The following is a 14,329-nucleotide window of genomic DNA, read 5'->3' as shown; positions in this document are numbered from 1 at the left end:
ACCCCAGATTTCAAGGAATTGGATGATCTGTCAAAATTGAGATTAGTCTAGGAGAAGGAGACAGACCATACCTTGGGGCTAAATATGTAACAACATGTCACAACCTGAGGACTGTTTAAAAGTAAGACTGTTTAAAATTAATATTGAACGTACCAAATGAAGTAGAAAGACTGTTTTAAAATTAATATTGTTTAAAAGTAATATTGTATACACCCAACAAATGTCAAATCGATTGACACCTACAGAATGTTGGAAAACTGTACCTTTTTGCTATGTAAGCTTTGGCAATATGGTTCTCTGTAAACTTTCATGCCAATAAAGCATTTGAACTGAACTGAACTGAGAGAGACTGGGGAGATATAGAGAGAGAGACTGAGGGGGGAGAGAGATAGTGACTGGGGGGAGAGAGAGAGAGACAGGGGATAGAGAGAGAGTAGAGAGACTGGGGGGAGAGAGAAGAGAGAGACTGGGGAGAGAGAGAGAGAATGGGGAGATAGAGAGAGAGAGAGAGAGAGAGAGACTGAGGGGGAGAGAGAGCGACTGAGGGGTGACAGAGAGAGAGAGAGACGGGGAGAGAGAGAGAGGGGAGAGACTGGGGGAGAGAGAGAGACTGGGGAGATAGAGAGAGAGACGGGGAGAGAGAGAGAGAGTAGAGAGACGGGGGGAGAGAGAGGAGAGTGACTGGGGACAGAGAGAGAATGGGGAGATAGAGAGAGAGAGAGACTGAGGGGGAGAGAGAGAGAGACTGGGGGAGAGAGGCAGGGAGAGAGAGAGAGAGACTTGGGGAGAGAGAGCAAGATAGAGACTGTGGGGGGGGGGAGAGAGAGAGACCGGGGGGCTGGGGGGTGGGAGAGAGAGAGAGACTGAGGGGAGAGAGAGAGAGATGGGGAGATGGTAAAGGATAGCAAACTGAGAAATACCTTGACAAGGTACAGACTTAGTGAACATAGCCTGGCGATCGAAATAGGCAGACACAGACAGACCCGGCTGCCAAGAGAGGACAGGATATGCTCTCACTACAGTCAGGGTGTGGTGGAGACAGCGATGCACTTCCTCACAGCTTGTGGAAAATATCAGGGCATCAGGGAGAATTTCTACCAAAAATTCTCACAAATATGCCCTGAATTCAGAAATTTGAATGACGACCAAAAACTCCCATACCTACTAGGGGAACAGAGAAACTGTGTAACCTTAGCGGCACACTATGTTGCAGCTTGCCATAAACAGAAGGACAACCAGTAAACATAAGAAAAGAGTATATACAAATTATACAAATGTATATTTATACACTCAGGGATATATTTGTTTATACACTGTATGAATAGATCTGCGTTTATGTGTTCAACCATAAATGTTTTTCGATGCTTTGGCAAGATAAGATGTACCTTATCATGCCAATAAAGCGATTTGAATTGAATTGATTGAAAATTGAGAGAGAGAGAGGCTTAGAGGGAGAGGGAGAGAGTGGAGGGAGAGGGAGGGAGTGGGGGAGGGAGAGATTGCGTGAGAGGGAGAGAGGCTGGGGGGGGAGGGAGAGAGTGGGGGAGAGAGAGAGAGACTGGGAGAGAGAGAGAGACTGGGGGAGAGAGAGACTGGAGGGGAGAGAGAGAGACTGGGGGAGAGAGAGGAGAGAGACTGAGGGGAGAGAGAGGAGAGAGACTGGGGGAGAGAGAGAGAGAGACGGGGAAGGGAGAGAGAGATTGGGGAGAGAGAGAGAGATAGAGAGACTGGGAGACAGAGAGAGAGAGATAGAGAGACGGGGAGCGAGAGAGAGATTGGGGGAGAGAGAGAGAGAGAGACTGCAAGAGGGAGAGATTGGAGGAGAGTGAGAGACGGAGAGAGAGAGAGACTGGGAGAGAGAGACTGGAGGAGGGAGAGTCTGGAGGAGAGAGAGAGACTGGGAGACTGGGGCAGAGAGAGAGACTGGGAGATAGATAGAGAGAGAGAGAGAGACTGAGACTGAGGGGGGAGAGAGAGAGAGACAGGGGGGGAGAGAGAGAGAGAGAGAGAGAGAGACGGGGGAAGGGCGAGTGAGACTGGGGGAGAGAGAGAGATAGAGAGACTGGGAGCGAGAGAGAGATGGGTGGAGAGAGAGAGAGACTGGAGGAGGGAGGGACTTGAGGAGAGAGAGAGACGGAGAGAGAGTGAGACTGGGAGAGAGACTGGAGGAGGGAGAGTCTGGAGGAGAGAGAGAGACTGGGAGACTGGGGGAGAGAGAGAGACTGGGAGATAGAGATAGAGAGAGAGAGAGAGAGCGACTGAGGGGGGCGAGAGAGAGAGACGGGGAGAGAGAAACTGGGGGAGAGAGAGAGAGAGAGACTGGGGGAAGAGATAGAGAGACTAGGAGACAGAGAGAGAGACTGGGAGACAGAGAGAGGGAGATAAAGAGACGGGGAGTGAGAGAGAGATTGGGGGGAGAGAGACAGAGAGGGCTAGAAATTCGGTATCGCCCCATTTGGAGAGGGAAGGAGAGGGAAACAGGGAGAGTGAGGGAATGAGAGAGAGAGAGAGGGAAGGAGAGAGAGAGAGAGGGAAAGGAGAGAGAGAGAGGGAAGGAGAGGGAAGGAGAGAGAGAGTGAAGGAGAGACAGAGGCAGAGAGGGAAGGAGAGAGAGAGAGAGGGAAGGGGAGAGTGAAAGAGAGAGAGAGAGGGAAGGAGAGAGAAACAGAGAGAGAGGGAAGGAGAGAGAAACAGAGAGAGAGATATATACATATGAATAATGAATATATTAATACAGAATAGATAATAATTTGGAAGCTGAATATCAAAGGTATTTTAAAAACATTATACAAATTGTATGATAAACATTCTGATAGAAATACTGAGCATATGAATATTATAGCAAGATGGAATAGCACAGCACTGAAGGAGGCCACTCGGCCCATCGATTCTGCGTTGGCTCTTTCGAAGATCAGCCCAGTTAGTCTCACTCCCCCGCACTTCCCCAAATCCCAGCAATATTTCTCCTTCCATTATTTATCCAACTCCCTTTTGAAGTCTACTATTGAATCTGTTTCCACCACCCTATCAGGCAGTGCTTTCCAAAACCTACCAACTCATTGTGTAAAAGAGCTTTATCTTGTGTCGCCTCTGGTTATTTTCCCAATCACCTTAAACCTGTGCCCTCTTGTTATCGACCCTTCAGCCAGTGGAAACAGTTTCTCTTTATTTTCTTTAAATCCATCATGGTTTTGAACACCTCTATCAATCTCCACTTAGCCTGCTCTGCTCTAAGGAGAACAGCCCCAGTCCCTCCAGTCTCTCTACGTAACATTAATCCCTCACCCCTGGAACCATTCTAGGAAATCTCCTCTGTTCCCTCTCCAATGCATTCACATCATTCCTAAAATGTTTTGCCCAAAATTGGATACAATTCTCCAACTGGGACTGAACACGTGAATATGAAATATAAATATTACGCTAAATATAAGAATGGAATATAAAGATTCAAAATAAGTGACAGTGGGAAATATAAACAATATACAAATGTAAATTAAAATTTAAATATACAAATACACAAATATCAGCAATACATTCAAAAAATACAAATAAAGCTCGCCAAATATTAGAATAATGTGTAAATATAACTAATATTTACAATATTTATGCAAATCAAGAGCAATGATTTCAGGACATCTTAATACATTAAAAAAATCTCAATTCTCTTGCGGTGAAAACAGAGCGAAGGAAGGAGAAGAATAAATAATATCGACCAATAATGCAAATATTAAACATCATTGCAAATCCTTAATAAATAATATCGACCAATAATGCAAATATTAAACATCATTGCAAATCCTTAATAAATAATATCGATCAATAATGCAAATATTAAACATCATTGCAAATCTTTAATAAATAATATCGATCAATATAGCAAATATTAAACATCATTGCAAATCCTTAATAAATAATATCGATCAATAATGCAAATATTAAACATCATTGCAAATCCTTAATAAATAATATCGACCAATAATGCAAATATTAAACATCATTCCAAATCCTTAATAAATAATATAGATCAATAATGCAAATATTAAACATCATTGAAAATCCTTAATAAATAATATCGATCAATAATGCAAATATTAAACATCATTGCAAATTCTTAACAAATAATATCGACCAATAATGCAAATATTAAACATCATTGCAAATTCTTAATAAATAATATCGATCAATAATGCAAATTTTAAAGATCTTTTGCAAATCCTTAATATATAATATCAATCAATAATGTAAATATTAAAGAGCTATTACAAATACTTAATAAATAATATCGAACAATAATGCAAATATTATAGATCTATTACAAATCCATAACAAATAATAGCAATCAGTAATGCAAATAACAAAGATCTATTTCAAATCCTTAATAAATAATATCAATCAATAATGAAAATATTATAGATCTATTACAAATCCATAATAAATCAAATCAATCAATAATGCAAATTTTAAAGACCTATTTCAAATCCTTAATAAATAAAAACAGTCAATAATGCAAATATTAAAGATCTATTACAAATGCATAATAAATAATAACAATCAATAAAGCAAATATTAAAGATCTATTACAAATCATTAATAACAACAACAACTTGTGTTTATATAGCGCATTTAATGTAGTAAAACGTTCCAAGGCGCTGCACAGGAGTATTTTAAGACAAAAAAATTGACACCGAGCTACATAAGCATAAATTAGTGCAGGTGACCAAGAGCTGGGTCAAAGAGGTAGGTTTAGAGGAGCGTCTTAGAAGACAAAAGATAGGTAGCGGGGCGGAGAGGTTTAAGCCTGTAATTCCAGAATTTAGGGCCTAGACAACAGAAGGCACGGCCAACAAAGGTTGAGTGACTATAATCAGGGATGCTCAAGAGCCCAAATTTCGAGGAGCGCAGATATCTCGGGGGTTGTGGAGCTGAAGGAGATTACAGGAATAGGAAGTGGCGAGGCCATGGAGGGATTTGAAAACAAGCATGAAAATTTTGAAATCAAAGTGCTGCTTAACCAGGAGCCAGTGTAGTTCAGCGAGCACATGGGAGATGGGCGAACGGGACTTGGTGCAAATTAGGACACGGGCAGCAGAGTTTTGGATGACCTCAAGTTTATGTAGGATGGAATGTGGGAGGCCGGCCAGGAGTGCATTGGAATAGTCAAGTGTAGAGGTAACAAAGGCATGGATGAGCGTTTCAGCAGCGGATGAGCTGAGGCAAGTGCAGGGATGGGCGATGTTATGGAGGTGGATGTTGGCGGTCTTTGTTATTCTACTGATATGTGGTAGGAAGCTGACTTCAGGGTCAATATGTCACCAAGGTTGCGAACAGTGTTGTTCAGCCTCAGACAGATGTTGGAGAGAGGGATGGAGTCAGTGGCTAGGGAATGGAGTGTGTACCGGGGCCCGAAAGCAATGGCTTTGGTCTTCCCAATATTAAATTGGAGAACATTTTTGATCATCCAGTATTGTGTGTCGGACAAAATGTCTGACAATTTGGAGACCATGGGGGGGTCGAGAGAAGAAGTAGTGAGGTAGAGCTGGGTGTCGTCAGTGTACACGTGGAAACTGACACTGTGTTTTTGGATGATATCTTTCAGGGGCAACATGTAGATGAGAAATAGGAGGGATCAAGTATAGATCTTTGTGGGTGCACCAGAGGTAACAATGCGGGAGCCAGAAGAGAAGCCATTACAGGTGATTCTCTGGCTAATATTAGATAGACAAGAACGGAACCAGGAGAGTGCAGTCCCACACAGCTCTATGACGGTGGGGAGCTCTTGGAGAAGGATGGAGTGGTCAACCTTGCCAAAGGCTGCAGACAAGTCAAGAAGGATGAGCAGGGATAGTTTAGAAACATAGAAAATAGAAAAATAGGAGCAGGAGTAATCCATTCGGTCCTTCGAGCCTGCTCTGCCATTCAATATAATCATGGCTGATCCTCGATCTCAATATCATATTACCTCTCTCTCCTCATAACTTTTGATGGCTTTTGTGTCTAGAAATCTATCTATCTCCTTCTTAAATATATTCAGTGACTTGGCCTCCACAGCATTCTGTGGTAGAGAATTCCACAGGTTCACCACCCTCTGAGTAAAAAAAACTCTCCTCATCTCAGTCATAAATGTCCTACGCCATATCCTGAGACTGTGATCCCTCATTCTAGACTCATTCCCCCCCCCAGCCAGGTAAACATTCTCCCTGCATCCAGTCTGTCTAGCCCTGTCAGAATTGCATATTTTACAATGAGATCCCTTCTCATTCATCTACACCCTGGTGAAACAAGCCTAGTGGACCCAATCTCTCATCGTAAGCCGCACCTGCCATCCCAGGATTCAGTCTGGTGAACCTTTGTTGAACTCCCTCTATGGCAAGTACATCCTTTCTTAGGTAAGGAGACCAGAACTGCAAACAGTACTCCAGGTGTGGTCTCACCAAGTCCCTGAATAACTAATAAGACATCCTTGCTCCTGTACTCAAATCCTCTTGCAATGAAGTACAGCACACCACTTGCCTTCCTAACTGCTTGCTGCACCTGCATGTTTGCTTTCAGTGACTGGTGTACAAGGACACCCAGGTCCCTCTGTACCTCAACATTTCCCAATCTATCATAATTTAAATAATACTCTGCCTTTCTGTTTTTCCTACCGAAGTAGATAACTTCACATTTATGCACATTATACTGCACCTGCCACTTACTTGCCCACTCACTCAAATTGTCTAAATCGCCCTGAAGCCACTGCGCCTTCCTCACAAATCACACTCCCACAAAATTTCGTGTCATCGTCAGTTAACTTGGAAATATTACACTAGGTTCCCTCATCCAAATCATTGATATACATTGTGAATAGCTGGGGCCCATTCACTGATCCCTGCATTACCACACTAGTCACCGCCTGCCAGCCCAAAAAAGATCAATTTATTCCTGCTCTCTGTTTCCTGCCTGCTAATCAATTTTCAATCCATGCTAGTATATTACTCCTAATCCCATGTGCTTTAAGTTTGCACACTAACCTTTTATGTGGGACATTATCCAAGGCCATCTGAAAATCCATATACAACATGGAACGGTGAGTATTTAAACTCACTTTCGCGGGCTTTTTTTCAGAGGCCGGTGTCGGGAGCAACAGGAGAGAACAGTGATTATTTAAACTGACTTTTGCAGGCTTTTTCTCAGAGGCTTACCAAACTCGCAGACAGGCAGTGGCATTCCAGAGCCATGTCATGATTCAAAAAGTGACGCGGTCAAGAGGAAGCAGCTGATTGGGTGAGTACGGCCAAGTGAGTATTTATACTTCTCTATAGTTTGACAGTTAAGATTAATAGTTTTAAAAGTTTAGAACATCTTTATTTTTGTGGTTATAGTTTCAAATTATCTGTTGTGTAGCGGGGAGTGCTAGTAAGCAAGGGTCCTTGAGTATATCATTTATTGTAGTGTAATTAGTGGTATTGATTCGATTTAATTTAATTTAACTTAATTAAATGATAATTCATGACAGCACAGCTCGGCCCCGTGGCATGCTCCTCATGCACTATGGGCTATCAGGGACACTTCCTATGTCCCTGACGACCATGTGTGTGGGAAGTGTATCAAGCTGCAGCTAATGTCAGGCCGCATTGCAGCGCTGGAGCTGCGAAGGGATACATACTGGAGCATTCATGATGCTGAGGACATCGTGGATAGCATGGTTAAAGAGTTGGTCACACCGCAGGTAAAGGCTGCACATGCAGGAAAAAAATGGGTGACCTCCAGGCAGATAAGTCAGCGCAGGCAGGTAGTGCAGGGGTCCCTGTGGCTACCCCCTCTCAAATAGATATAACACTTTGAATATTGTTGAGGGAGATGGCTTATCGTGGGAAGGCAGCAGCAGCCAACTTCCTGGCATATGGGTGGTTCTGCTGCACAAAACAAGAGGAAAAAGAGCGGGAGACGTTTAGTGATATGGGATTCCATTGTAAGGGGAATAGATAGGCATTTCTGCGTTCGGAAACGAGACTCCAGAATGGTATGTTGCCTCCCTAGTGCAAGGGTCAAGGATGTCTCGGGGCAGCTCAAGAGCATTCAGGATGGGGACGGTGAACAGCCAGTTATCGTGGTGCATATAGATGCCAACGATATAGAAGAAAAACGGGATGAAATCCTAAAAGCTGAATATAGGCATTTAGGAGGTAAATTAAAAAATTGGACCTCAAAGGTAGTAATTTCAGGATTGCTACCAGTGCCACGTGCTTGTCAGAGTAGAAACAGAAGGATATTTCAGATGAATACATGGCTAGAGGAATGATGCAAGGGGGAGGGATTCAAATTATTGGGACATTGGAACAGGTTCTGGGGGAGCTGCGACCAGTGCAGCCTGAACAGTTTGCACCTGGGCGGGACCAGGACCAATGTCCTAGGGGGAGCGTTTGCTCGTGCTGTTGGGGAGCATTTAAAGTAAAATGGCAGGGTGTTGCTAACCTGTGCAGGGAGACAGAGGAAAGGGAAACAAGGATTGAAACAAAACACAGGAAGGAGAAAAGCAAAACTGGAAGGCAGAGTAATCAAGGGTGTAAATTACACAGGGCTACAGTTATTAGTAATTCTAAAAGGACTAAACATGTTAAAAAACAAGCCTGAACACTTTGTGTCCTAATGCGAAGAGCATTTGTAATAAGTTGGATGAATTAGCTGTGCAAATAGATGTAAACGGATATGATATAATTGGGATTATGGAGACATGGCTCCAGCGTGACCAAGACTAGGAATTCTGCATTCAGGTATTCAATATTCTGGAAGGGCAGGCAAAAATGAAATGGAGGTGGGGTTGCATTGCTAGTTAAAGAGGAGATTAACACAACAGTAAGGATAAGCTCTCATGATGTGGAATCTGTACGGGTAGAGTTGAGAAATACGAGGGGGCAGAAAACGTTAGTGGGAGTTGTATACAGACCCTCAAACTGTAATGCTGAGTTTGGGGGTGGCATTAAACGGAAAATTAGAGATGGGTGCAATAAGGGCACACCAGTTATCCTGGGTAACTTTAATCTACATATAGACTGGGCAAATCAAATTAGTAAAAATACTTTGGAGGAGGAATTCCTAGAGTGTATACGGGATGGTCTCCTGGACCAATATGTCGATGAACGAACTAGAGATCAGGCCATCTTAGACGGTATTATGTAAGGAGATCGGGTTAATTATCAATCTTGATGTGCGAGGCCCCTTGGGGACGAGTGATCATAATATGTAGAATTGTTCTTTAAGATGGAGAGTGAAGTAGTTGACACGGAGACTAGGGTCCTGAATTTAAATAAAGGAAACTATGATGGTATGAGGCTCGAGTTGGCTAGGATGGATTAGGGGCGTTACTTAAAGGGTTGACGGTGGATAGGCAATGGCAAACATTTAAAAATCGCATGGATGAACTATAGCATTTGTTCATCCCTCTTTGGCATAAAAATAAAATAATAAAGGTGACTCAACCGTGGCTAACAAGTGAAATTAGGGACAGAATAATATCCAAGGAGAGGACATATACATTGTCCAGAAAAAGCAGCAAACCTGAGGATTGGGAGCAGTTTAGTATTCAGCAAAGGAGGACAAAGGGATTAATTAAGAGGGGAAAATAGAATATGAGAGTAAGCTTTCAGGAAACTGTCTGTAAAGCTCCTATAGATATGTGAAGAGAGAAAGATTGGTGAAGTCAAGCGTAGGTCGCTTGCAGTCAGAATCAGGGGAATTTACAATGGGGAACAAAGAAATGGCAGACCAATTAAATACAGACTTTGCTTCTGCCTTCACAAAGGAAGACACAAATAACATATCAGAGATGTTGGGGAATATAGGGTCTAATGAGAGGGAGGAATTGATTGAGATCAGTATTTGTAGGGAATTGGTGTTAGGAAAGTTGATGGGATTGAAGGCTGATAAATCCCCAGGGCCTTATATTCCAAATCCTAGGGTACCTAAGGAAGTGGCCCCAGAAATAATAGATGCATTGCTTGTCATCTTCTAAAATTCTAAAGAATCTGGAACAGCTCCCATGGATTGGAGGTTAGCTAATGTAACCCGACTATTTAAAAAAGGAGGTAGAGAGAAAATGGGGAATTATAGACTGGTAAGCCTGACATCGGTCGTGGGGAAAATGCTAGAGTCCATTATAAAAGATGTAATAGCAGAGCACTTGGAAAACAGTGACAGGATTGGACAAAGTCAACATGGATTTACAAAAGGTAAATCATGCTTGACTAATCTACTGGAATTTTTTGAGGATGTAACTGGTAGGGTAGATAAGGCAGAACCAGTGGATGTGGTGTATTTGGACTTTCAAAAGGCTTTCAATAAGGTCTCGCATATAGGATTAACGTGCTAAGTTAAAGCACATGGGATTGGGGGAAAGGTACTGACTTGGATAGAGAACTGGTTGGCAGACACCAAGCGAAGAGTTGGAATAAATGGATGTTTTTCCAAGTGGCAGGCAGTGACGAGTGGGGTACCGCAGGGATCGCTGCTAGGACCCCAGCTATTCGAAAAATATATTAATGATCTAGACGAGGGAACTAGATGTAATATCTACAAGTTTGCAGATGACACAAAGCTGAGTGGGCGTGTGTGCTCTGAGGAGGATGCAGAGAAGCTCCAGTATGATTTGGACTGGTTGGGCGTTTGGGCAGATGCATGGCAGATGCAGAAAAAAGTGGATAAATGCGAGGTCATCCAATTTGGTGGCAAAAACAGGCAGATTATTATCTGAACGGCAATAGATTGGGAAAAGGGGATGTGCAACGTCACCTGGGTGTCCTTGTGCACCAGTCGCTGAAGGTAAGCATGCAGGTGCAGCAGGTGGTTAAGAAGGCAAATGGTGTGTTTGCCTTCATAGCGAGAGGATTCGAGTACAGTAGCAAGAACGTATTGCTGCATTTGTACAGGGCATTGGTGAGACCACACTTTGAGTATTGTGTGCAGTTTTGGTCGCCTTATCTGAGGAAGGATATTCTTGCAACAGAGAGAGTGCAGCGATGGTTCACCAGGCTGATACCTGGCATGGCAGGAATGATGTATGAGGAGAGATTGGGTCGATTGTGCTTGTACTCGCAGGAGTTTAGAAGAATGAGAGGGGATCTCATTGAAACTTATAAAATTCTGATAGGACTGGAAAGACTAGATGCAGGAAGGATGTTCCCGATGGTCGGGGAGTCCAGAACCAGGGGTCACAGTCTTAGGATAAGGGGAAGGCCATTTAGGAAAGAAATGAGGAGTAATTTCTTCACCCAGAGAGTAGTGAACCTGTGGAATTCTCTACCACAGAAGGAAGTAGAGGCCAATACATTAAATATATTCAAGAAGGAGTTGGATATATTTCTTAAGGCTAAAGGGATCAAAGGATATGGGGAGAAAGCAGGGACAGGGTACTGAATTTGGATGACCAGCCATGATCGCATTGAATGGTAGAGCAGGCTCGAGGGGCCGAATGGCCTACTCCTGCTCCTATCTTCTATGTTTCTATGTTTCTGTCCCATTCATTTCTCCAGCACAATTTTTTTACCAATACGATTTCCTTTAAGTCCTCCTTCTCAGTGGACCCTTGGCTCCCTAACATTTCTGGGTAGATATTTGTGACCTCCTCCATGAATACAGATACTATCCTTAAATTTCTTTGTTAGCCATGGTTGGGCTGTATTTACTTTTGTGTTTTTTGCACCAGAAAGGAATGTATAACTGTTGAATTTCATACATTCATTCCTTAAATGTTAGCCCTTGCCTATCCACCGTCATGCCATTTAAAGAAGCTCCCCAATCTATCATGGCCAACTCAATCCTCATACCTTCAGAGTTTCCTTTAATTAGATTTAGGCTCCTGGGCGTCAAAGGTGGTGGTGAGGGTGCAGTTGAGCAGTTCGAAAGCTGTATACATGTCATGCTGAATGTAGGGCCAGAGGGTGGACATACGGAATTCCATAAGTGCAGTTGTAAGAGAGTTGGGAAATCCTGAATAAATAATATCAATCAAAAATACAAGCTCTAATGATCTATTAAGAATCGCTAATAAATAATATCAATCTATAATTAAAATATTAAAGATCTATTACACATCCAAAATAACATCGATAAATAATGTAAATATTAAAGATCGTTTACAAATCCTTAATAAATAACATCAAACGTAATGCAAATATTAAAGATCTTTTACAAATCCTTAATAAATTAAATGCATCAATATTGCAAATATTAAAGATATGTTACAAATCATTATATGATTTACATCGATCAATAATGCAAACATTAAAGATCATTTACAGAGCCTTAATAAATAATATCGATCAATAATAAAAATATTAAAGATTTATTGCTAATCCTTAATAAATGATATCAATCAATAATGTAAACATCAAAGAACTATAACAAATCTTTAATAAATAACATTAATCAATAATGCAAATATTAAATATCTATTACAAATTCTTGTATAATTAACATTGATCAAAATTGCAAATATTAAAGATCTTTTAGAAATCCTTAATAAATAACATTGATCAATAATGCAAATAGTAAAGATCTATGACAAGTCCTTAATAAATAATATCGATCAATAATACAATTATTAAAGGTTTATTGCAAATCCTTAATAAATAATATCGAGCCACCATGTAAATATTAAATAGCTATTACAAATCCTTAATAAGTAATATCAATCAATAACGCAATAATTAAAGATTTATTATAAATCCTTATATAATTCACATCAATCAATATTGCAAATATTAAAGACCTTTTACAAATCCTTAATAAAGAATATCGACCAATAATGCAATTCTTAAAGATCTACTGCAAATCCATAATAAATAATATTAATAAATAATGCAGAAATCAATTATCTATTACAAATCCTTAATAAATAAAATTGATCAATAATGTAAGTATTACAAATCTATTACCAATCATTAATAAATAAAATCTATCCATAATGGAAATTTAAAAGGTTTATTACTAATCCTTAATACATAATAACAATGAATAATGCAAATATCAAAGAGCTATTATAAATCCTTAAAAAATAATATCGATCAATAATACAAATATTAAAGATCTATTTCAAATCCTTAATAAATAATGTCAACAAATAATGCAAATATCAAAGATCCATTACAATTGCTTAATAAATAACATCACTCAATAATGCAAATATTAAAAAGATCTATTACAAATCGTTGATATATAAGTTGGATCATTAATGCAAATTTTAACGATCTACTACAAATCCATATTATGCAACATGGATCATTAACGTAAATATTAAAGATCTATTAAAAGCCTTTAATAACTTTCCTCAAACAATAATGGAAATATTAAAGATCTATTGTAAATGCATAATAAATGACATCAATGAATAATGAAAATATTAAAGTTACATTGCAAATCCTAAATAAATAACACAATCAATAACTCAAGCATTATATTTCTATTACAAATGCTTAACAAATAATATCAACCAATAATACAAATATTAACGATCTATTTCAAATCCTTAATGAATAACATCAACCAATAAACATCAATCAGTAATAAAAATATTAAAGAGTTATTACAAATCCTTAATAAATAATATCAATCAATAATGCAGATTTTAAAGATCTAATATAAATCTTTAATGAATAATATCCCTCAATAATGCAAACATTAAAGTGTGGCGGTTCCACCGGATGTCCCTACATATATAACTAGCTGCAGTGCCCGGCGGTGCCTAGGCTTTTTCGAGGGCATGTTGTTGTTTGAAGAGAGAGAGAGAGTGACTGGGGGGAAGAGAGAGAGCGACTGGGGGGAAGAGAGAGAGCGACTGGGGGGAAGAGGGGGGGAAGGGGAGGGGGGTAAGGGGAGGGGGGAAGGGGAGGGGGGAAGGGGAGGGGGGAAGGGAAGGGGGGAAGATGGGGTAAGGGGAGGGGGGAAGAGGGGGGGAAGGGGAGGTGGGAAGAGGGGTGGAAGGGGAGGGGGGAAGAGGAGGGGGGAAGGGGAGGGGGGAAGAGGAGGGGGGAGGAGGGGGGAAGAGGAGGGAAGGGGAGGGGGAGGGGAGGAGGGGGGGAAGGGGAGGGGGAAGGGGTGAATGGGAGGGGGGAAGGGGAGGGAAGGGGGGAAGGGGAGGGTGGAAGGGGAGGGGAGGGGGAAGGGGGGGAGGGGAAGGGAGGGGGGAGGGGGGAGGGGAGTGGGGGAAGGGGCCGTTGCCTCGGGAAAGAGTGACACTGGGGTGGTTGTGGGGGTGAGGAACTTTGCAGAAGCCATGGGACAATTAACTAGCTCGAGCCTGGCTGGGCAAGAAAGGCCCAGGCTTTGAGGCCTAACAAAAACGGGAAGAGGTAGG

This window comes from Somniosus microcephalus, unplaced genomic scaffold, assembly GCF_052327205.1.
Source record: "Somniosus microcephalus isolate GS21.2 unplaced genomic scaffold, FLI_Smic_1.0 unresolved_chr3, whole genome shotgun sequence".
Classification (NCBI taxonomy): domain Eukaryota; kingdom Metazoa; phylum Chordata; class Chondrichthyes; order Squaliformes; family Somniosidae; genus Somniosus; species Somniosus microcephalus.
Note: the sequence above shows the minus strand (reverse complement) of the source record.